The sequence below is a fragment of the Trachypithecus francoisi genome, unplaced genomic scaffold (assembly GCF_009764315.1).
Source record: "Trachypithecus francoisi isolate TF-2019V2 unplaced genomic scaffold, Tfra_2.0 Lachesis_group1, whole genome shotgun sequence".
NCBI classification, from domain to species: Eukaryota; Metazoa; Chordata; class Mammalia; order Primates; family Cercopithecidae; genus Trachypithecus; species Trachypithecus francoisi.
The window spans coordinates 84,421,570-84,444,609 of NW_022681454.1; the positions used below are offsets into that span (position 1 = coordinate 84,421,570).

At 38.8% G+C, this 23,040-nt stretch overlaps 1 protein-coding gene across 6 annotated transcripts in view; it reads left to right on the forward strand.

Moving 5' to 3' along the window:
- The window catches only part of LOC117085655 (cytochrome c oxidase subunit 7B2, mitochondrial), a 194,613-nt gene that overhangs the window by 88,104 nt on the left and 83,469 nt on the right, over window positions 1-23,040 (forward strand). For 2 of the 6 annotated variants that reach the window (XR_004438036.1, XM_033214765.1), the window contains exon 3: window positions 17,348-17,503. The exons of the other annotated variants lie outside the window; for them this stretch is intronic. The gene's annotated coding sequence lies outside the window, so the exon portion shown is untranslated. The remainder of the gene's footprint in view (window positions 1-17,347; window positions 17,504-23,040) is intronic. 6 annotated transcript variants of the gene reach the window in all.

Consider the following 23,040-nt stretch of genomic DNA (forward strand, 5'->3'; position numbering starts at 1 on the left):
TCTGTTCCCTTGGTTTATGTACCCGTTTTTGTACAATTACCATGCTGTTTTGGTTACTGTAGCCTTTAAGTACAGTTTGAAGTCAGGTAACCTGATGCCTCCAGCTTTGTCCTTTTTGCTTATGATTGTCTTGGCTATACGACCTCTTTTTTGGTTCCATGTGAATTACAATATAGTTTTTTGTCTAGTTCTGTGAAGAATGTCATTGGTAGCCTGATAAGAATAGCATTAAATCTGTAAATTGCTTTGGGTAGTATGGCCATTTTAATAACATGGATTCTTTCTTCTATGAGCATGGGATATTTTTCCATTTGTTTGTATCTTCTGTGATTTCGTTGAGCAGTGTTTCGTAAATCTCATTGTAGAGATCTTTCATCTACCTAGTTAGCTGTACTCCTAGGTATTTTATGCTTTTTGTGGCAATTGTGAATGAGATTGCCTTTCTGATGTGGCTCTTGGTTTCACTCTCCTTGACATATAGGAATGCTAATGATTTTTGAACATTGATTTTGTATCCTGCAACTTTGCTGAAGGTTTTTATCAGCTGGAGGAGCTTTGGGGCCAAGACTGTGGGGTTTTTAGATCTAGAATCATGTCATCTGCAGAGATAGTTTGACTTCTTCTCTTCATATCTTCATATTTGGATCCCCTTTATTTTTTTTTTTCTCTTGCCTGATTGCTCTTGCTAGGACTTCCAATACTGTGTTGAATAGGAGTGATGAGAAAAGGCATCACATCTTTGTCTTTTGCCTATTTTCAAGGGGAATGCTTCCAGCTTTTGCCTATTCAATATAACGTTGGTTGTGGGTTGTCATAGATGGCTTCTATTATTTTTAGGTATGTTCCTTCTATACCTAGGTTGTTGAGAGTTCTTAACATGAAGGTTTGTTTAATTTTATCAAAAGCCTTTTCTGTATCTGTTGAGATAATCATGCGTTTTTTGTCTTTAGTTCTTTTTATGTGATGCATTACATTTATTGATTTGCATATGTTAAGCCAACCTTGCATTCGGTGATGAAGCCTACTTGATAATGGTGAATTCCCCCTTTTTTCCCCCCACAAACAGTAATATCCACATAATAAGCAGGCTCAGAAATATATCAGAAAGGTGAACTTCATTTTTGAGTAGGCTAACCAACAGTAAATGATCCAATGTTTTGTTTGTTTGTTTGCTTTTCTATCTCTTGACTGTCATCATATACGACAGCATGACAGGTTAAGGAATAACGAAAAAGCTGGTTGACTTTGGTTCAAGTAAGGCTGGTTCAACGGGCTCAGTTTCATACACTCATGAGGGCCAGCAGTCTATACCTCACTATCTTGCAAGTATTTCCTCCAAAAGAGGGGCATGTCACCAAATTTTGGTATGAAGATGATGCTTGCCTCATAGTATTAGTTGAGCAAGAGTCCCTCCTCCTCAGTTTTTTGGAATAGTTTCTGTAGGAATGATACCAACTTTTCTTTGTATGGCTGGTAGAATTCGACTGTGAATCCATCAGGTCCTAAGCTTTATTTGATAATGGTAGGCTATTTATTACTAATTCCGTTTTGGAGCTCATTATTGGTCTGTTCAGGGATTCAGTTTCTTCCTGGCTCAGTCTTGGGAGGTTAATTGCATTAATAGATATAAGATTATTCAGGTATCTATTTTTCCTTTAGTGAATTTTGCTAGTTTGTATATTTTTAAGGATGTGATCAATTTCACCGAAGTTATTAAGCTTGGGAAAATAGAGTTTCATAGTATTTTTAAATTGTCTTTTGGGTGTCTATGGTATCCAGAGTGATATCTTCTTTTTTTTTTTTCGTTGCTGATATTAATAATTTGTGTTTTCTCTCTCTCTCTCTTTTTGATCTGTCTTGCTATAGGTTTGTCAATTTTATTACTTTTTAATTTACCTTTGTTTGCTTCTTTGATTTTTGTGTGTTGTTTTCTGCTTTAGTTTCATGATTTCCACTCTAATCTTTACATATTTTTTCTTTATATTTGGCTTTGCATTTAGTTTTCTACCCTTTTTTCAATTTTTGTAAGGTAATTTGTTGCTGACCTTACAACTTTATTTTTAATGTAAGCAATTACTGACACAAATTTCTTTCTAATGCTACCTTAGCTGAATTCCACAATTTTTGCACAATGTATTTTTATATATTAAATTTTTTTATTTTTTAATTGATCCTTGAGAGTTCCTTTTCAATTGATAAGTTATTTAGAAGTGTGTTGTTTAATTTCCAAACATTTGGGGCTTTTTCAGATGTCTTTCTGTTTTTGATTCATAGTTTAATTCCCTTATAGTCTAGAAATGTGCTTGGTTCATTTCTATCATTTTAAATTTCTTAAAGTTTAATATATGGGCAAGGAGATATACACACACATTATATATTATATGTGTGTGTGGACATACATAGAAATACATATACTAATATAATATAATATAATATATATAATATAATATAATATAATATAATATATAAAATTCTACCTACAGATCAAGGCTTTTATTCAATAAGATACCTAGTGGTGATGTATCTGGATGGAATTTTGGAAGTAGTGGCTATTTCCCACCCAGCAGCACCTTGGAGGGCTCTGTTTCAGGATTTTCACTTGATTTTCCTAGTTATCATGTCGTGGGTTTCCTGGAACAAAAGCTTATAAAGCAGAACACATCTATATCTGTAGGCCCTCAGAGGCTTCACAGTGTAACACTGGCACATTTCCATATTAAGGAAATGCTGATCCTGCTTCTCCATGGAGACACCTCTTTCTCTCTAGATTTAGAATGGTTGTGTATATTGAGAACTCAGTTCACTAATGGGCTTAAGAAAATTGTTAATTTGCTGTTTGTATAGTTTTGTTTTAGTTTTTTGTTATCTAAAGATAAGAGTGAAGTTCTTCCTAGCTATTTTTATTTCGGACCTATTATTTTTTATGTATTGGAATACTCAATTATCTACTAATTTATGTCTACATTCATGAACCCTTTTCTTATCTAGTTTTAGAATCTGGGTTTTCATAGGCCCATGAAATAAGTTGGGTAATTCATTTAAAAAGTTCATGTGAGATGGGTATCTGTTCTTTGAAATCTTGAAATCTTGATAGAATCGTGAAAACATCTAGGCCATAAAGGCCATTTTTAAATAGAATTTAAGTTTATTTAATGGTTTTTTAATGTAGTTATTTTTTTCTGTTTCTTTGCCAGTTTTTCTGTTTCTGTGCCAAGTTGGCATGGTGTTGTTTTCCTTCCTGTGACAAAGGGTGAGCAAACATTCACCCAGGTCGTGTGAGGAAGAAAAATATCAACAAATAGATACTTCTTTCTTCCTCTGTGCCCCAGAGCCCTCTCCTCACGTAGATCCTCTCTACGTTATTTTATTTATCTCCTCAAGGTTTTCTCCTAGTTTATTTTGTATTCTGGCCTGTTACAGCTATAATCTCTCACTTTTGAGGCATATGCCATGTTAGTTTTGTGGAAGTCATTTAGTTCATGTTTGTGGTCCTCTCCTCAAGAAACAGAGACTCCCATATTTTCTGTTGAAAACAATTGAGGCCGGGCATGGTGGCTCACCTCTGTAATCCCAACACTTTGGGAGAGCGGGGCAGACGGATCATGAGGTCAGGAGATGGAGACCATCCTGGCCAACATGGTGAAACTCTGTGTCTACTAAAAAATACAAAAATTAACCCAGTGTGGTGGCGTGTGCCTATAGTCCCAGCTGCTTGGGAGGCTGAGGCAGGAGAATCGCTTGAACCCAGGAGGCAGAGTCTGCAGTGAGGTGAGATTGTGCCACTGCACTCCAGCCTGGCGACAGAGTGAGACTTTGTCTCAAACAAACAAACAAAAAAACCTTGAATAACCTTTGTACCTCTACTATATTAAACACTTGGCAACAATTTTGGCAATGTAAGAGACATATGCCATGATTTTAGTTTCCTAGGCTTACTTTATAATATAGATAATCAGCAGAGACTCCATAACATTTCATTATAATCTTCAGTGTTCCATATTGATAATAAAACCTTTGTGACAATGGTTATTTAACTTACACATTTGAATAACACTTCAGATTTTATACTTGTTTACACTCTTTATTCTATTTGATTCTCCTTCCTACATGTATGGTACAGGTATAAATAGCTACATTACTGAAGTTTATGGTACTTGTTGCCCAGAAGGACTAAATGATCGACTTAATATGAAAAAGTAAATGGTAGAGTTCTGTCACATTCTGTATCTAGTTCTTATATCACTGAACACACTGCTGCATAGGATTAGACATTCTTTGCTTATTGTATTGTGTACTAATTTATGTCAGTTCAAGCATAGATTGTTAACACATAGAGTCAAATGTATTTAAGGTTTATTTGGGATTTGCTGCAAACTTCAAAGAATGTTACTGCCAAGTGGAGCCCATGTTTTCTTCTGGAAAAGTAATTTCTCTCAGAAGAAATTATCTGTGCTATCTAACAATGTTTTCTTTGATTAGAGTGACTGAATTCTTTCTGGTGTGTCTTTCAAGTGTCTCTCATGGCTTTTACCTCATGATTCCTTATTGAATTTATTTGACATCTTGTTAAAAATAATTAATTGAAAATGCATATTTGAGATTGAATTCAGAGCAGAAGAGCTTTAACTAAAACAACCAGATATGAAACTCAGAGGTGGTTTTTGGCGGAGCAAGATGGCTGAATAGGAACAGCTCCAGTCTCCAACTCCCAGCACGAGCGACACAGAACACCCGTGATTTCTGCATTTTCAACTGAGGTACTTGGGTCATCTCACTAGGGAGTGCCGGACAATCGGTGCTGGTCAGCTGCTGCAGCCCGAACAGCGAGACCTGAAGCAGGGCGAGACATTGCCTCACCTAGGAAGTGCAAGGGGGAAAGGAGTCCCTTTTCCTAGCCAGGGGAACTGAGAAACACAACACCCGGAAAATCGGGTGACTCCCACCCCATACTGCGCTTTGAGCAAACGGGCACACCAGGGAATTGTATCCCACACCTGGCCGGGAGGGTCCCACGGCCACGGAGCCTTCCTCATTGCTAGCACAGCAGTCCGCGATCGAACTGCAAGGCAGCAGTGAGGCTGGGGGAGGGGCGCCCGCCATTGCTGAGGCTTAAGTAGGTAAACAAAGCCTCTGGGAAGCTCGAACTGGGTGGAGCTCACAGCAGCTCAAAGAAACCTGCCTGTCTCTGTAGATTCCACCTCTGGGGACAGGGCACAGCTAAACAACAACAACAAAAAAAGCAGCAGGAACCTTTGCAGACACAAACGACTCTGTCTGATAGCTTTGAAGAGAGCAGTGGATCTCCCCACATGGAGGCTGAGATCTGAGAAGGGACAGACTGCCTGCTCAAGTGGGTCCCTGACCCCTGAGTAGCCTAACTGGGAGACATCCCCCACGAGGGGCAGTCTGATACCTCACACCTCACAGGGTGGAGTACACCCCTGAGAGGAAGCTTCCAAAGTAAGAATCAGACAGGTACACTCGCTGTTCAGCAATATTCTATCTTCTGAAACCTCTGCTGCTGATACCCAGGCTAACAGGGTCTGGAGTGGACCTCAAGCAATCTCCAACAGACCTGTAGCTGAGGGTCCTGACTGTTAGAAGGAAAACTATCAAACAGGAAGGACACCTATACCAAAACCCCATCAGTACGTCACCATCATCAAAGACCAGAGGCAGATAAAACCACAAAGATGGGGAAGAAGCAGGGCAGAAAAGCTGGAAATTCAAAAAATAAGAGCGCATCTCCCCCTGCAAAGGAGCGTAGCTCATGGCCAGCAACGGATCGAAGCTGGTCAGAGAATGACTTTGACAAGATGAGAGAAGAAGGCTTCAGTCCATGAAACTTCTCAGAGCTAAAGGAGGAATTACGTACCCAGCGCAAAGAAATTAAAAATCTTGAAAAAAAAGTGGAAGAACTGATAGCTAGAATAATAAATGCAGAGAAGGTCATAAACGAAATGACAGAGATGAAAACCATGACACGAGAAATACGTGACAAATGCACAAGCTTCAGTAACCCACTCGATCAACTGGAAGAAAGAGTATCAGTGATTGAGGATCAAATGAATGAAACGAAGCGAGAGGAGAAACCAAAAGAAAAAAGAAGAAAAAGAAATGAACAAAGCCTGCAAGAAGTATGGGATTATGTAAAAAGACCAAATCTACATCTGATTTGGGTGCCTGAAAGTGAGGGGGAAAATGGAACCAAGCTGGAAAACACTCTTCAGGATATCATCCAGGAGAACTTCCCCAACCTAGCAGGGCAGGCCAACATTCAAATTCAGGAAATACAGAGAACACCACAAAGATATTCCTCGAGAAGAGCAACTCCCAGACACATAATTGCCAGATTCACCAAAGTTGAAATGAAGGAAAAAATCTTAAGGGCAGCCAGAGAGAAAGGTCGGGTTACCCACAAAGGGAAGCCCATCAGACTAACAGCAGATCTCTCGGCAGAAACTCTCCAAGCCAGAAGAGAGTGGGGGCCAATATTCAGCATTCTTAAAGAAAAGAATTTTCAACCCAGAATTTCATATCCAGCCAAACTAAGTTTCCTCAGTGAAGGAGAAATAAAATCCTTTACAGATAAGCAAATGCTTAGAGATTTTGTCACCACCAGGCCTGCCTTACAAGAGACCCTGAAGGAAGCCCTAAACATGGAAAGGAACAACCGGTACCAGCCATTGCAAAAACATGCCAAAATGTAAAGACCATCGAGGCTAGGATGAAACTGCATCAAAAAACGAACAAAATAACCAGTTAATATCATAATGGCAGGATGAAGTTCACACATAACAATATTAACCTTAAATGTTAATGGACTAAATGCTCCAATTAAAAGACACAGACTGGCAAACTGGATAAAGAGTCAGGACCCATCAGTCTACTGTATTCAGGAGACCCATCTCACATGCAGAGACATACATAGGCTCAAAATAAAGGGATGGAAGAAGATCTACCAAGCAAACGGAGAACAAAAAAAAGCAGGGGTTGCAATCCTAGTCTCTGATAAAACAGACTTTAAACCATCAAAGATCAAAAGAGAAAAAGAAGGCCATTACATAATGGTAAAGGGATCAATTCAACAGGAAGAGCTAACTATCCTAAATATATATACACCCAATACAGGAGCACCCAGATTCATAAGGCAAGTCCTTAGAAACTTACAAAGAGACTTAGACTCCCATACGATAATAATGGGAGACTTCAACACTCCACTGTCAACATTAGACAGATCAACGAGACAGAAAGTTAACAAGGATATCCAGGAATTGAACTCATCTCTGCACCAAGCGGACCTAATAGATATCTATAGAACTCTCCACCCCAAATCAACAGAATATACATTCTTCTCAGCACCACATCGCACTTATTCCAAAATTGACCACATAATTGGAAGTAAAGCACTCCTCAGCAAATGTACAAGAACAGAAATTATAACAAACTGTCTCTGAGACCACAGTGCAATCAAACTAGAACTCAGGACTAAGAAACTCAATCCAAACCGCTCAACTACATGGAAACAGAACAACCTGCTCCTGAATGACTACTGGGTACATAACGAAATGAAAGCAGAAATAAAGATGTTCTTTGAAACCAATGAGAACAAAGATACAACATACCAGAATCTCTGGGACACATTTAAAGCAGTGCGTAGAGGGAAATTTATAGCACTAAATGCCCACAAGAGAAAGCAGGAAAGATCTAAAATTGACACTCTAACATCACAATTAAAAGAACTAGAGAGGCAAGAGCAAACACATTCAAAAGCTAGCAGAAGGCAAGAAATAACTAAGATCAGAGCAGAACTGAAGGACATAGAGACACAACAAATCCTCCAAAAAATCAATGAATCCAGGAGTTGGTTTTTTGAAAAGATCAACAAATTTGACAGACCGCTAGCAAGACTAATAAAGAAGAAAAGAGAGAAGAATCAAATAGACGCAATAAAAAATGATAAAGGGGATATCACCACCGACCCCACAGAAATACAAACTACCATCAGAGAATACTATAAACACCTCTATGCAAACATACCAGAAAATCTATAAGAAATGGATAATTTCCTGGACACTTACACTCTTCCAAGACTAAACCAGGAAGAAGTTGAATCCCTAAATAGACCAATAGTAGGCTCTGAAATTGAGGCAATAATTAATAGCCTACCAACCAAAAAAAAGTCCAGGACCAGATGGATTGACAGCTGAATTCTACCAGAGGTACAAGGAGGAGCTGGTACCAGTCCTTCTGAAACTATTCCAATCAATAGAAAAAGAGGGAATCCTCCCTAACTCATTTTATGAGGCCAACATCATCCTGATACCAAAGCCTGGCAGAGACACAACAAAAAAAAGAGAATTTTACACCAATGTCCCTGATGAACATCAATGCAAAAATCCTCAATAAAATACTGGCAAACTGGATTCAGCAGCACATCAAAAAGCTTATCCACCATGATCAAGTGGGCTTCCTCCCTGGAATGCAAGGCTGGTTCAACATTCACAAATCAATAAATGTAATCCAGCATATAAACAGAACCAAAGACAAGAATCACATGGTTATCTCAATAGATGCAGAAAAGGCTTTTGACAAAATTCAACAGCCCTTCATGCTAAAATTGCTCAATAAATTCTGTATTGATGGAACGTACCTCAAAATAATAAGAGCTATTCATGACAAACCCACAGCCAATATCATACTGAATGGGCAAAAACTGGAAAAAATTCCCTTTGAAAACTGGCACAAGACAGGGATGCCCTCTCTCACCTCTCCTATTCCACATAGTGTTGGAAATTCTGGCTAGGGCAACCAGGCAAGAGAAAGAAATCAAGGGTATCCAGTTAGGAAAAGAAGAAGTCAAATTGTCCCTGTTTGCAGATGACATGATTGTATTTTTAGAAAACCCCATTGTCTCAGCCCAAAATCTCCTTAAGCTGATAAGCAACTTCAGCAAAGTCTCAGGATACCAAAGTAATGTTCAAAAATCACAAGCATTCTTATACACCAGTAACAGACAAACAGCCAAATCGTGAATGAACTTCCATTCACAATTGCTTCAAAGAGAATAAAATACCTAGGAATGCATCTTACAAGGGATGTCAAGGACCTCTTCAAGGAGAACTACAAACCACTGCTCAGTGAAATCAAAGAGGACACAAACAAATGGAAGAACATACCATGCTCATGGATAGGAAGAATCAATATCGTGAAAATGGCCATACTGCCCAAGGTTATTTATAGATTCAATGCCATCCCCATCAAGCTACCAATGACTTTCTTCACAGAATTGGAAAAAACTGCTTTAAAGTTCATATTGGAACCAAAAAAGAGCCCGCATTGCGAAAACAATCCTAAGTCAAAAGAACAAAGCTGGATGCATCACGCTACCTGACTTCAAACTATACTACAAGGCTTCAGTAACCAAAACAGCATGGTATTGGTACCAAAATAGAGATATAGACCAATGGAACAGAACAGAGTCTTCAGAAATAATACCACACATCTACAGCCATCTGATCTTTGACAAACCTGAGAGAAACAAGAAATGGGGAAAGGATTCCCTATTAATAAATGGTGCTGGGAAAATTGGCTAGTCATAAGTAGAAAGCTGCAACTGGATCCTTTCCTTACTCCTTATACGAAAATTATTTCAAGATGGATTAGAGACTTAAATGTTAGACCTAATACCATAAAAACCCTAGAAGAAAACCTAGGTAGTACCACTCAGGACATAGGCGTGGGCAAGGACTTCATGTCTAAAACACCAAAAGCAATGGCAACAAAAGCCAAAATTGACAAATGGGATCTAATTAAACTAAAGAGCTTCTGCACAGCAAAAGAAACTACCATCAGAGTGAACAGGCAACCTACAGAATGGGAGAAAATTTTTGCAATGTACTCATGTGACAAAGGGCTAATATCCAGAACCTACAAAGAACTCAAACAAATTTACAAGAAAAAAACAAACAAACCCATCACAAAGTGGGCAAAGGATATGAACAGACATTTCTCCAAAGAAGACATTCATACAGCCAACAGATACATGAAGAAATGCTCATCATCACTGGCCATCAGATAAATGCAAATCAAAACCACAATGAGATACCATCTCACACCAGTTAGAATGGCAATCATTAAAAAGTCAGGAAACAACAGGTGCTGGAGAGGATGTGGAGAAATAGGAACACTTTTACACTGTTGGTGGGATTGTAAACTAGTTCAACCATTATGGAAAAGAGTATGGTGATTCCTCAAGGATCTAGAACTAGATGTACCATATGACCCAGCCATCCCACTACTGGGTATATACCCAAAGGATTATAAATCATGCTGCTATAAAGACACATGCTCACGTATGTTTATTGCGGCACTATTCACAATAGCAAAGAGTGGGAATCAACCCAAATGTCCATCTGTGACAGACTGGATTAAGAAAATGTGGCACATATACACCATGGAATACTATGCCGCCATAAAAAAGGAAGAGTTTGCATCCTTTGTAGGGACATGGATGCAGCTGGAAACCATCATTCTTAGCAAACTATCACAAGAAGAGAAAACCAAACACCGCATGTTCTCACTCATAGGTGGGAACTGAACTATGAGATCACTTGGACTCGGGATGGGGAACATCACAAACTGGGGCCTATCATCGGGGGGGTGGGAAGGATTGCATTGGGAGTTATACCTGATATAAATGATGAATTGATGGGTGCTGACGAGTTGATGGGTGCAGCACACCAACATGGCACAAGTATACATATGTAACAAACCTGCATGTTATGCACATGTACCCTAGAACTTAAAGTATAATATTAAAATAATAATAATAATAATAATAAAGAAACTCAGAAGTGGTTTTTAAAGAAGCAAGGTCAGCATAAGGCAGTGGATCTTACTTTAGCTTGCATACAACTCATTTAAAAAAAATTGTTAAAATTCAGATTCTCAGGTTTTGACTGTAGTAACTCTGGCTGACTTCCCGTCATGGACTATTAAATCTAAATTTTCAACTCTTACCTGAAATTGGATTAGTTTTTGAGGTATACTGCCTGCCTACTGCTGTATTATCTTTTTTTTTTTTTTTTTTTTTTGAGATAGTGTTTTGCTCTTGTTGCCCAGGCTCAAGTGCAATGGCACAATCTTGGCTCACTGCAACCTCTGCCTCCCAGGTTCCAGTGATTCTCCCTGCCTCAGCCTCCTGAGTAACTGGGGTTACAGGCATGTGCCACCACGCCTGGCTAATTTTGTATTTTTGGTAGAGACGGGGTTTCACCATTTTGGTCAGGCTTGTCTCAAACTCCTGACTTCAGGTGATCCACCCGCTTCGGCCTTCCAAAGTGCTGAGATTACAGGCGTGAGGCACAGCACCCGGGCTGCTGTAATATCTTAACCAAAAGCAAGATATCAGATTAGATAGAGCTAGGATCCCCAACCCACGGGCCATGGACAGGTACCAGCCCGTGGCCTGTTACGAACTGGGCAGCACAGCAGGAGGTCAGAGGCAGGCAAGTGAGTGAGGCTTCATCTGTATTTACAGCCGCTTTCCATCGCTCACGTCATTGCCTGAATTCCACCTCCGGTCAGATCAGCAGAAGCATTAGATTCTCTTAGGAATGTGAACCCTATTATGAACTGTGCATGCTGAATTGTGTGCTCCTTAGGAGAATCTAATGCCTGATAATAGGTCACTGTTTCCAGTCTCCCCCAGATGGGACCATCTAGTTGCAGGCAAACAAGTTCAGGGCTTCCACTAATTCTACATTATGGTAAGTTGTGTAATTATTTCATTATATATTACAGTGTAATAATAATAGAACAATTCAAGCGTGGTGGCTCAAACCTGTAATCCCAGCACTTTGGGAGGCCGAGGTGGGCGGATCACCAGGTCAGGAGATCAAGACATCCTGGCTACGGTGAAATCCCATCTATACTACAAAAAAAAAAAAAAAAAAAAATACAAAATATTAGCCAGGCATGGTGACGGGTGCCTGTAGTCCCAGCTACTTGGGAGGCTGAGGCAGGAGAATGGTGTGAACCCAGGAGGCGGAGCTTGCAATGAACCAAGATTGCGCCACTGCACTCCAGCCTGGGCAACAAAGCATGACTCTGTCTCAAAAAAAAAAAAAAAAAAATGGAAAGAACATGCACAGTAAATGTAATGTGCTTGAATCATCCTGAAACAATCCCCCCACTGGTCTGTGAAAAAATTGTCTTCCACGAAATACGTTCCTGGTACCGGAAATGTTGAGGACCGTATGTCAGCTTTGAAGAAGTGATGCAATTGCTTGATGGAATGAAGACATCTAATTGAAATATCTGGGGTATGGCCTTGCTCATCCTAATCCATATCTAAGAGTAGATCAGGATTCCCTGTCTAGTCCCAAGTAAGGATTAGAATGATCAAGGTAATTGTGAACGTGCCACAGTGACACTGAAAACGTTTTATTTATTTATTAAATCACACATTCAAAAATAGTTGTTGAGCACCCTAATATATAAAACAGCTGATACGTTGTAATACGTATAAATATATACCGCTTTACTTTAACACAAGCTTGTCTAACCCTTGGCCTGCAGGCCACATGTGGCCCAAGACAGTTTTGAATGTAGCCCAACAGAAATTCATAAACTTTCTTAAAACATAATGAGAGGTTTTTGTCTGAATTCTTTTTTTTTCTTTTTTTTAGCTCATCAGCTATCGTTAGTGTATTTTATGTGTGGCCCAAGACAATTTTTCTTCTTCCAGTGTGGCCTGGAGAAGCCAAAAGATTGGACACCCCTGATTTAACTTTTAACCATGGTTTATAATTGTTGTCTCTTTTAGTGACTTTACTACCTCTGAACTGAAAGCTTTCTAAGAGTGGCATGTTAGTTTGCTGCTCTGCCTCCAGCCCTTAGCATGGGGAGTCCGTATACCTCTGTAGAGAATGAATGAGGTGTGATCCTGAGGTGGTTCCACTAAAGGGTTTTTGATAAATGAGAGTGGGTTGGGAAGTCCTCCAGATAAAATTTACCCTCATTTTATAGATTTTTTTTTTTGCCTGAGAAGTGGTTATTTAATAATCTCTATTATACAAGAAAATCTATCACCTATGAGCCAAGAGAAAGCTACATGGTTTTTTAAAAAGGCTTTGTTTTTTAAAAGGGCAAAATTCGAGGTGATTGTGAACATGCCAAAGTGACACTGAAAACATTTTATTCATTTATTCAATCATGCATTCAAAAATAACTATCGAGCACCCTATTGTATAAAGCACCTGATATACTGTAATAAGTAGAAAGAATCTTTTATGCTTAAAACTTACAGCGTTGGGGGGAAAACAGTCAAATAAGTAATTCATGAAACATTGGCATATCTAAAGTCGTTAGCACAGAACAGAGGCCTTGTGTTTGTGGAACAGGTAAGACTAATGTGTCATCCGTGGTTCATTTTATAGAGATGATTACTCATGTGTGTGCCATGCCAAAGGGAACTGACCATAATAATGACAAAATTTTTGTGTACTTATTTGTTTTTCCATTACAATGAAAGATGCTTGAGGTCTAGTAGTCTGTCTTCTTTGTTCATGTGTTCTTTATCAAGTTCACTGCAATTCTCTGAACAATGGACCTTCAGTAAAAGACATTCACAAACTGACCCTTCCCGTCTTCTGCTGGATGTGCAAAAGATTAGTAAGACAGCAGATTCAATAAAGGTCACTGACTGCATAGAGGGGCATTGATTAATTGAGAATTGACATGTTATTTTTCCTTTACCTATTCTCATTTTTCCAACCATCCTGTGTATTTTCAAACAGTCCATCGAAGTGTGGATGCCAGTGTACTTACCTTTTGTAATGAGCGTAATAAGACTCACTGGAAGCTTCTGCATAGTATTTTGGGAAGAAATCTCTATTTTGCAATTTTGAATGTTTCTGAAATTTAAATTTCTAATCAGTTCCTTTTTCTGTGTTCTGCTGAGAAATGTGTAGGTTCAAAGATTTATTCAAGCATCTCATATACAAAGTAAGTTCTGAAGCTGAGGGAAAAACATGCTTGAAGGGGGTCTCAGTAGGGTAACCCTCCGACTCTTCTCAATAACAAAACTGTAATCTACTGAGATGGTTACGGAACCTGCCCTTCTTTCAGCTGTCCCAGTTTTATCCTCACCTGCTGACTTTCTTTAAATTTCATTGAGTCTGACTCTGCAACTAGACTATAAGCCTCTTCGAGCTATATTCACTTTATCATGTTTCCTTAAGAGGGAAAAGTATTTGAGAAAGTTCTATTTACTTTTTGACCTAGGATTATGAGTTGATTATGTCATTACTCAGAATGTTTAAAGCCTAAAGTTAGATAACAAATTAAAGTTGCCTTTAATTTCTGACATTCTTTAATAGAGTGTCAGAAAAGTTAAGAGAAAAGAGTACAGTAAAAATGTGAATATTCAGATTATATTTGAGTTTATTCAGCATGTTATAATGGAGAGCTCATAGACCTAGGGGACTGAGAGGCTGACATGTATACCCTGGCTTGTCTATTGACCTTTGTAGCTACATTTAAATCCTGAAAGCCTCAATATTCTCATCAATAGAAAGGGGATATTGAATCTACCTATATCCCAAATTGTTGTTATAATGGAATAAAATAATTTATGCAAATCACTTAGCAGAGTGCCTGACTCTTGGCAAACATTAAATAACTCTTAGTTTCTTTCTAATTCTTCCTATTGTCCATGCATATACAGTTCAACCAAGACAGACTCTAGCAGAGAACAGTAACTGGTTATCAGTTAACCATTTATTTGGAATAACTAAGGCTTAAAAATAACTTGCTTCCCCTCTATCCTCTTTTTTCTTGTATGTCTTTTTAAAAAATATTTCCTACTCTGTAGCATGAGCAGCTGCTGAAAGCACTGAGCTAAGATAGAATCACTCTTTCTTTTCATACACTAAATCTAAAAGACAAAGTGAAGCAAAATACTGAATCTAACCTCCCACTTAAAAAAATTCTCAGAGGCTTACCCTCACAAACAAGCTACGAGGATTTCAAAGTAGGACTCAATCAGTAAGCAGTGATAGCTCAGCAATTAGTTATTATATGAATGTCTCCAACATAGACTTATTTCTAGTCTACATACAACCTCACTTATAGTGAAAACAAATCAATGAGAAGTTATATCCTGCTTCAAGTGAATCCTCATGGACTATAATTCCTTTGTTATTTGCAGCAGATTGTTTTTTCTGCCTGTGGAAAAGCATCCTAATGCAAAAAAAAGACATTAAATAATATTTTCAGCATTCGTTTAAGGTCCTATGATGTACAAGATACTTTGCTAGTAACTGTAGGGGATAAAAAGATTCAGACAAATTATAATTTCATGATGATTACAACATCAAAACAGATATAATAACTATAAATAACTTCAGTAGCGACAGGGTTTCACCGTGTGGCCTGGCTGGTCTTGAACTCCTGGCCTCAAGTGACTTGCCTGCTTTGGCCACCCAAAGTGCTGGGATTACAGGTGTGAGCCAACGTGCCTGGTCCTCAAGTGACATTTTCTTAAACCAGATCTAATTTATTGGAATGTACTAAGGATATAGAAGAATGATATAATCGTTAGAATTTTTTAATCAACAGATACAAATACCCTGTATTAAAAATGACTGCTGTAAATGATCATAAATAATGCTGAAAAATCTTCAACAGGAGCAGTCAACTCATCAGTAATACATTGATGTAAAAAGTGATCAATCCTGCAGTATAATCAATTAAAACCATTCATTGCCAAGGACCTTATCGTAACTTACTGTCTATCATTAGTATGAGTTATATAACTCTTACTTTACATACATGTTTTTAAAGTAAACTTTTCTAAGCTGGCTTTATTAAAAAGTAACTATAGACTTAGTTTATATCCTAAATAAGTAAACTTTTTTTTGCTATAAATATTGTATAGTTTGCACTCAGGTTGACTATGTGGTTAGTAATTTTTCTGGGAAAATGAACACATCTAAAAAGGATGCACTTAAAGAGACACATTGTGGATCACTTTTTCCTGGTTTGCATAGGACTGGGGATTAATGATTGACATTAGAAAGTCAAATTTTGTATCACCTTGCAGAAAACACTTCTCCAGTGAATAAGGAAACAAAATGGAAATCTATTTCTGAAATCTGAAACTGCTACAAGTTTGGTGTTCAATGACAAACCAAGATTAGGCGAATAAGTCTTTAAAAACAGTCCCTTTAATATACTGATTTCCTTCCCTTTGGATAAATACCCAGTAATATGATTGCTGAATCATCTGGTTTTCTATTTTTAGGTTTTGAAGAACCTCCATGCTGTTTTCCATAATGGTTACCAACAGTGTATAAGAGTTCCCTTTTCTCCACATCCTGACTAGCATTTGCTACTTTTGTCTTTTTGGTAATTGCCATTTTAATGGGGATGAGATAATATCTCATTACATTTGATTTTCATTTCTCTGAGGATTAGCGATATTGAACATTTCTTCATATATTTCTTGGCCACTGTATGTCTCCTTTTGAGAAATGTCTACTCAGAGTTTTAAAATCAAATTATTACATTTTTTCTGTTGAATTGTTTGTGTTTATTTTATATTCTGGATATTAACTGCTGGTCAGATGAATAGTTTTCGTGTATTTTCTTCAGTCCTACAACTTGTCTCTTTACTCTGTTGATTGTTTCTTTTTTATTTTTATTTTTACTTTAAGTTCTGGGATACACACGCAGAATATGCAGATTTGTTACATAGGTATACATGTGCCATGGTGGTTTGCTGCACCTGTCAACCCATCATCTAGGTTTTAAGCCCCGCATGAATTAGGTATTTGTCCTAATACTCGCCCTCCTATTGCCCTCTACCCCATGACAGGTCCCAGTGTGTGATGTTCCCCTCCCTGTGTCCATGTGTTTTCATTGGTCAACTTCCACTTATGAGTTTCTTTTGCTGTGCAGACACTTTTTCGTTTGATACAATCTCAGTGATCTATGTTTGCTTTCATTATCTGTGCTTTTGAAGTGCTCCATATAAAATCTTTGCCCAGTCCAATGTCCTGAAGTATTTCAAGGAAAAGAAATTCATATATTGAAGAGATAATCTGCACCCCCATGTTTACTGTGGCACTATTTATAATAGCCAAGATATGGAATCATCTGAATGTCCATGAACAGATGAATGGATAAAGAAAATTTGGTAAATAGATGTACATGCACAATTGAATATTATTTAAACATAAAAAGGAATGAAATCTTGTCTTATGGCCTGCTCCCTAGAGCCAAGCTACCATAAAGCTGTTCTTTTACCCCCATCCCAGTTGCTGGTGCATTCTTCCCTCAGGGTCAAGCTGAAGTGGTGCCCTGCCATCAGGAACCTGGAGCCTTTTAACTGTGGGGACACTCATGATATGGTGCCACAGCTGAGGCATCAACCCATTTCCCAGGGACCTCAAGCCACTGGCATACTGGAGCAGTGACACCCTGCCCTGTGCAATAGGTAAGGCAGCAGCCTGCACCCTACAAATATGAGCCTCTGGCCCAATGAAACAGCTGTACCTCTAAGCATCATAGCTGATGCCACACCCTGAGCCCAGTGATCTAGAGGCTCTGCTGACCCATGTAGCTGTACTTTTCTGGGGCTAAACAGACACAGTGCCTTTAGTCCCAGGGAATTAGAGCCTTGGCTGAGCTGTGGTTATGCACCTTCCAGGTCAAAAAGCCCACAGTGCCCTCCATACCTGGAACTGTACTAGATTCCTACAGTCTGAGCTGCCAAGACATCCCACCTCTTCTGGAAGTGGAGGCATCACTGTACTGCTCCCTATCCCCTGGGGCCTAAATCTTATCAGGAACTTACATCCTTTCTGCTATACCTGGCCTTATAAAGTCTGAGATACTCCTGTGTCCTACCATTTCCAGTTCCAGAGTCACCACCTCATGGTACCTTATGGAGCCCACCTGTGAGTGTGCCCTGTTTGTTCTGGGTTCTGAATTGCAGCTGTGCCTAACTCTCTGGGGCCTGAGCCTTTGTAGCACTTCTTTTTGTTGTTGTTGTTCAGATCCCTGCTGGTACCTCCCAGGGTCAGAACCATAGCTACATCCAAGCTCCTGGGATGAAGCATGTGCCTCAGAGAAACAGGCCTCAGCTTAGGGGGAGAATTGCATTCTCTTGTGCTTTGGAGAGCGAGCCTATGGCCTCAAGTTCTGGGAACTGCAGTATTTTGACAAAACCTTTAGCCCAGGAACCCAGTTCCACAGCTGCTCCAAGCACATGTGTCCTATATTCCAGTGCTACTGTATTATATGCTGTATTATATTATAGTGCTGCACTATATTGCAGTGCTGCTTGAAAGCCATGTCAGACCAATTTCAAGGAAAATGCCCAGCTAAGACTCCCACTATGAGAAAAACAAGAATAAGAGGATCCGTAAAGCCTCTGCCCTTAATAACCTATGCAGCCACTATTACTGAAACAGATTCCTATAGTATAGGCCATGTAAGCACCTCCAGTCATCACAAACAAACATTGATCACAGCTGATGAAGCTGAATGTAGATTACACCACTGTGTCCACATGGAGAGTTGCTTGCAAGCTGTTCAACCTGTATGTGAAAGTCTCCCCTATGAAAGCTGCTCTGTAAAGTTTAGAAGAAGTGACTGCACTCTTTGATGCACAGACATCAATGCAGGGACACAAGAAACATGAAAAGGTGAGGAAATATGACTCCACGAAAGGAACACAATAATTCTCCAATAACTGACCCCACAGAAACAAAAATTTACAAATTGCCTAAAAAGGCATTCAAAATAATGATCTTAAGTAAATTTAATGAGATACCAGATAATAGAAATAAATGATTTAATGAAATCAGGAAAACAATGATCTGAATGAGAAATTCAAATAAGAGCTATATAAAAGAACCAGATAGAATTCTTGGAGCTAAATAATTCAATCGATGAAATAAAATACATATATATATATATATATATATATATATAATATATATATGGTGGAGGTTTAACAGCAGACAAGATAAACAAGGAAGAATTTTTGAACTAGGTCTTTTGACATGACTCAAAGGAAAATTAAAAGAGATAAGAAAAAAGCCTGCAGACCAGATGACACACCTTTCAGTGAATAAATATTTGATTATTGGAGTCCTCAAAGACATAAGAGAAAGACAAACGAACAGAAAGTCTATTTAATGAAATAATTTCTGAAAATATTCCAAGTCTGGGAAGAGATATGGACATCCAGATCCATGAAGCTCAAGGATTTCCAAAAATATTCAACCCAAAGAGATTCCTTCTGAGTCACAGTAAAGCAAAACTGTTGAAAATCAAAGATAAAGAGAGAATTTTAAAAGCAGTTAGAGAAAAACACCAAGCCACGTATAAGAGAATCTCTGTTAGACTATCAGCAGATTTCTCAGGAGAAATCTTGCAGTCTAGAAGAGAATGGAATTATATTGTCAAAGTGCTGAAAGTAAAACAATAAATCTATCAGCCAAGAATAGTATACCTAGCAAAGCTGTCTTTCAGAAATAAAGAAGAAATACTTCTTTGACAGACAAGCATAAGCCAAGAGAATTTATTACAACTAGAGCTGCCTTACTAGAAATGCTTGAGGAAGTTCTTCAAGTAGAAACCAAAGGATGATCATTACTGTCATTAATACATATGAAAATATAAAACTCACTGCTAGAGGCAAATACATACTCAAATCCTTAGTGTTCCAACACTTTAATGGTGTTGTGTAAGTCATACAGATCTCTAGTATGAAGGTTAAAAGTCAAAATCATCAAACATAACTAAAACTGTAATAAGTGTTACAAAGTACACAATATAAAAAGATGTAAATTGTGACATCAAAAATTTAAATGGGATAAAAGTCTCGAGTTTTTGTATGTAACAGGAATAGTAGACTATAAGATGCTTTTATCAGCCTCATAGTGACCACAAAAAAAAAAAAAAAAACTGCATCAGATACAATAATGATAAAGACAAAAGAAACAAAGGTTAGCACTACAGAAAATTATCAAATTATAAAGGTAGATGACAAGAGAGAAATAATGGAACAAAGAAACTACAAAAGAAGCAGAGAACAAGTAGCAAAATGGCAGTAGCAAGTCCCTACGTATCAGTAACAACCTTGAATGTAAATTGATCACATTCAACCAATCTGTGTAATTTGATTGGATAATTTGCTCCATTTACATTCAACACAGAGTGGCTGAATAGTTAAAAATCAATAGCCAACTATATGCTACCTAATAGAGACCCACTCAAGCTTTAAGGATATACACAGGTTGAAAGTGAAGGGATGGAAGAAGATATTAGATGCAAATTGTAATCAAAGAAAGCAGTCATGGCTATACTTATAAAATAGCCTTCAAGGCAAAAAGTAACATATCAGACAAAGAAGATTGTGACTGAATGACGTGGATCAGTTTATCAAGAAGATCTAATCATGGTAAATACATATATACACAACATTGGACCACCTAAATACATAAAGTATTAATGAATATGGGGAGAAATAGATAGCAGTACAATAATAGGATGATGTTTCAGTACCCCACTTTCAACAATGGATATATTAACCAGAGAATTAATTAGCAAATGCAGGACTTAAATTGCATTTTGACCAAATGGACTTAGCATACATATACAGACCTTTACATACAGCAGCAGCAGGAAAATAGACATTTTTTTCCAGAATACGTGAAACAATGATAGGTGATAAAACTTTTTCTTTTTAATTATTTCTTATTTATTCAACATTTATTTATAGTAATATGGACTCGTGTATATTTATTTTATGCTTTGGGTTATAATCCAATGCTACTTAGTTTTTGTTTTCTTCTTTTTTTATTATACTTTAAGTTCTAGATACATGGGCACAACGTGCAGGTTTGTTACGTATGTATACATGTGTCATGTTGGTGTGCTGCACCCATTGACTCATCATTTACATTAGGTATATCTCCTAATGCTGTCCCTCCCCCCTCCCCCCACCCTAAAACAGGCCCCGGTGTGTGATATTCCCCTTCCTGTGTCCAAGTGTTCCACTGTTCAATTCCCACCTATTAGTGAGAACATGCAGTGTTTGGTTTTCTGTTCTTGCGATAGTTTGCTGAGAATGATGGTTTCCAGCTGCATCTGTGTCCCTACAAAGGACATGAACTCATCCTTTTTTATGGCTGCATAGAATTCCATGGTGTATATGTGCCACATTTTCTTAATACAGTCTGTCACTGATGGTTCCAAGTCTTTGCTATTGTGAATAGTGCCACAATAAACATACGTGTGCAAGTGTCTTTACAGCAGCATGATTTATAATCCTTTGGGTATATACCCAGTAATGGAATAGCTGGATCAAATGGTATTTCTAGTTCTAGATAAAACATTTCTTTAAAAATTTATGAATATTTAAGTCCTATTGAGTATCATTTGTGACAATAATTGTATGAAACTAGTAATTAGAGAAATCGTGAAAAATTCATAAATTTGTGGAAATTAAATGACATGCTCCTGAACAACCAATGGATCAAAGAAGAAATCAAAAGATAAATTTAAAAAAAAATCTTGAGACAAACAACAATGGGAATACAACATACCAAAACTTATGGAGTACAGCAAAAGCAGTTTTAGAGGAAAGTTTATAGAAATAAACGTCTACATTAGAAAGAAGAAATACCTCAGAAAAAAATAGTCTAACATTAAGCCTCAAGGAACTAGAAAAAGAACAAACTAGGGGAAGGAAATAAATAATAAACATCAGAATAGAAATAAATCACATAAAGAATAGATAAGCCATACGAAGAGTAAATAAAACTAAGAGTTTTTCTGAAGAAAAAAGAATTGTCTAACCAAGAAAAAAGAAAATACTTAAATGAATAAAACCAAAGATGAAAGAGAACAAATTGGGGGCGGAGCAAGATGGCCGAATAGGAACAGCTCCAGTCTCCAACTCCCAGCGCGAGCGACACAGAAGACCGGTGATTTCTGCATTTTCAACTGAGGTACTGGGGTCATCTCTCTAGGGAGTGCCGGACAATCGGTGCGGGTCAGCTGCTGCAGCCTGACCAGCGTGAGCTGAAGCAGGGCGAGGCATCGCCTCACCTGGAAGCGCAAGGGGGAAGGAAATCCCTTTTCCTAGCCAGGGGAACTGAGACACACAACACCTGGAAAATCGGGTAACTCCCACCCCAGTACTGCGCTTTAAGGAAACAGGCACACCAGGAGAATATATCCCACACCTGGCCGGGAGGGTCCCACGCCCACGGAGCCTCCCTCACTGCTACACAGCCGTCTGTGGCGATCTATCCGCAAGGCAGCAGCGAGGCTGGGGGAGGGGCGCCCGCCATTGCTGAGGCTTAAGTAGGTAACAAAGCCGCTGGGAAGCTCGAACTGGGTGGAGCTCACAGCAGCTCAAGGAAGCCTGCCTGTCTCTGTAGACTCTACCTCTGCGGACAGCCCACAGCTGCAGTCCATTAGGGGAAAGAGCGGGGCCGCTGCAGACCGAACTACTCTGTCTGACAGCTTTGGGGAGAGCCGTGGATCTCCTAACGCGGAGGTTGAGATCTGAGAACGGACAGACTGCCTGCTCAGGTGGGTCCCTGACCCCTGAGTAGCCTAGCTGGGAGACATCCCCCACTAGGGGCAGTCTGATACCCCACACCTCACAGGGTGGCGTCACCCCTGAGAGGAAACTTCCAAAGAAAGAATCAGACAGGTACACTCGCTGTTCAGCAATATTCTATCTTCGGCAACCTCTGCTGCTGATACCCAGGCAAACAGGGTCTGGAGTGGACCTCAAGCAATCTCTAACAGACCAACAGACAGTCCTTCTGACTGTCAGACGGAAAACTATCAAACAGGAAGGACACCTATACCAAAACCCCATCAGTACGTCACCATCATCAAAGTCCAGAGACAGATAAAACCACAAAGATGGGGAAGAAGCAGGCAGAAAAGCTGGAAATTCAAAAAATAAGAGCGCATCTCCCCCTGCAAAGGAGCGCAGCCCAT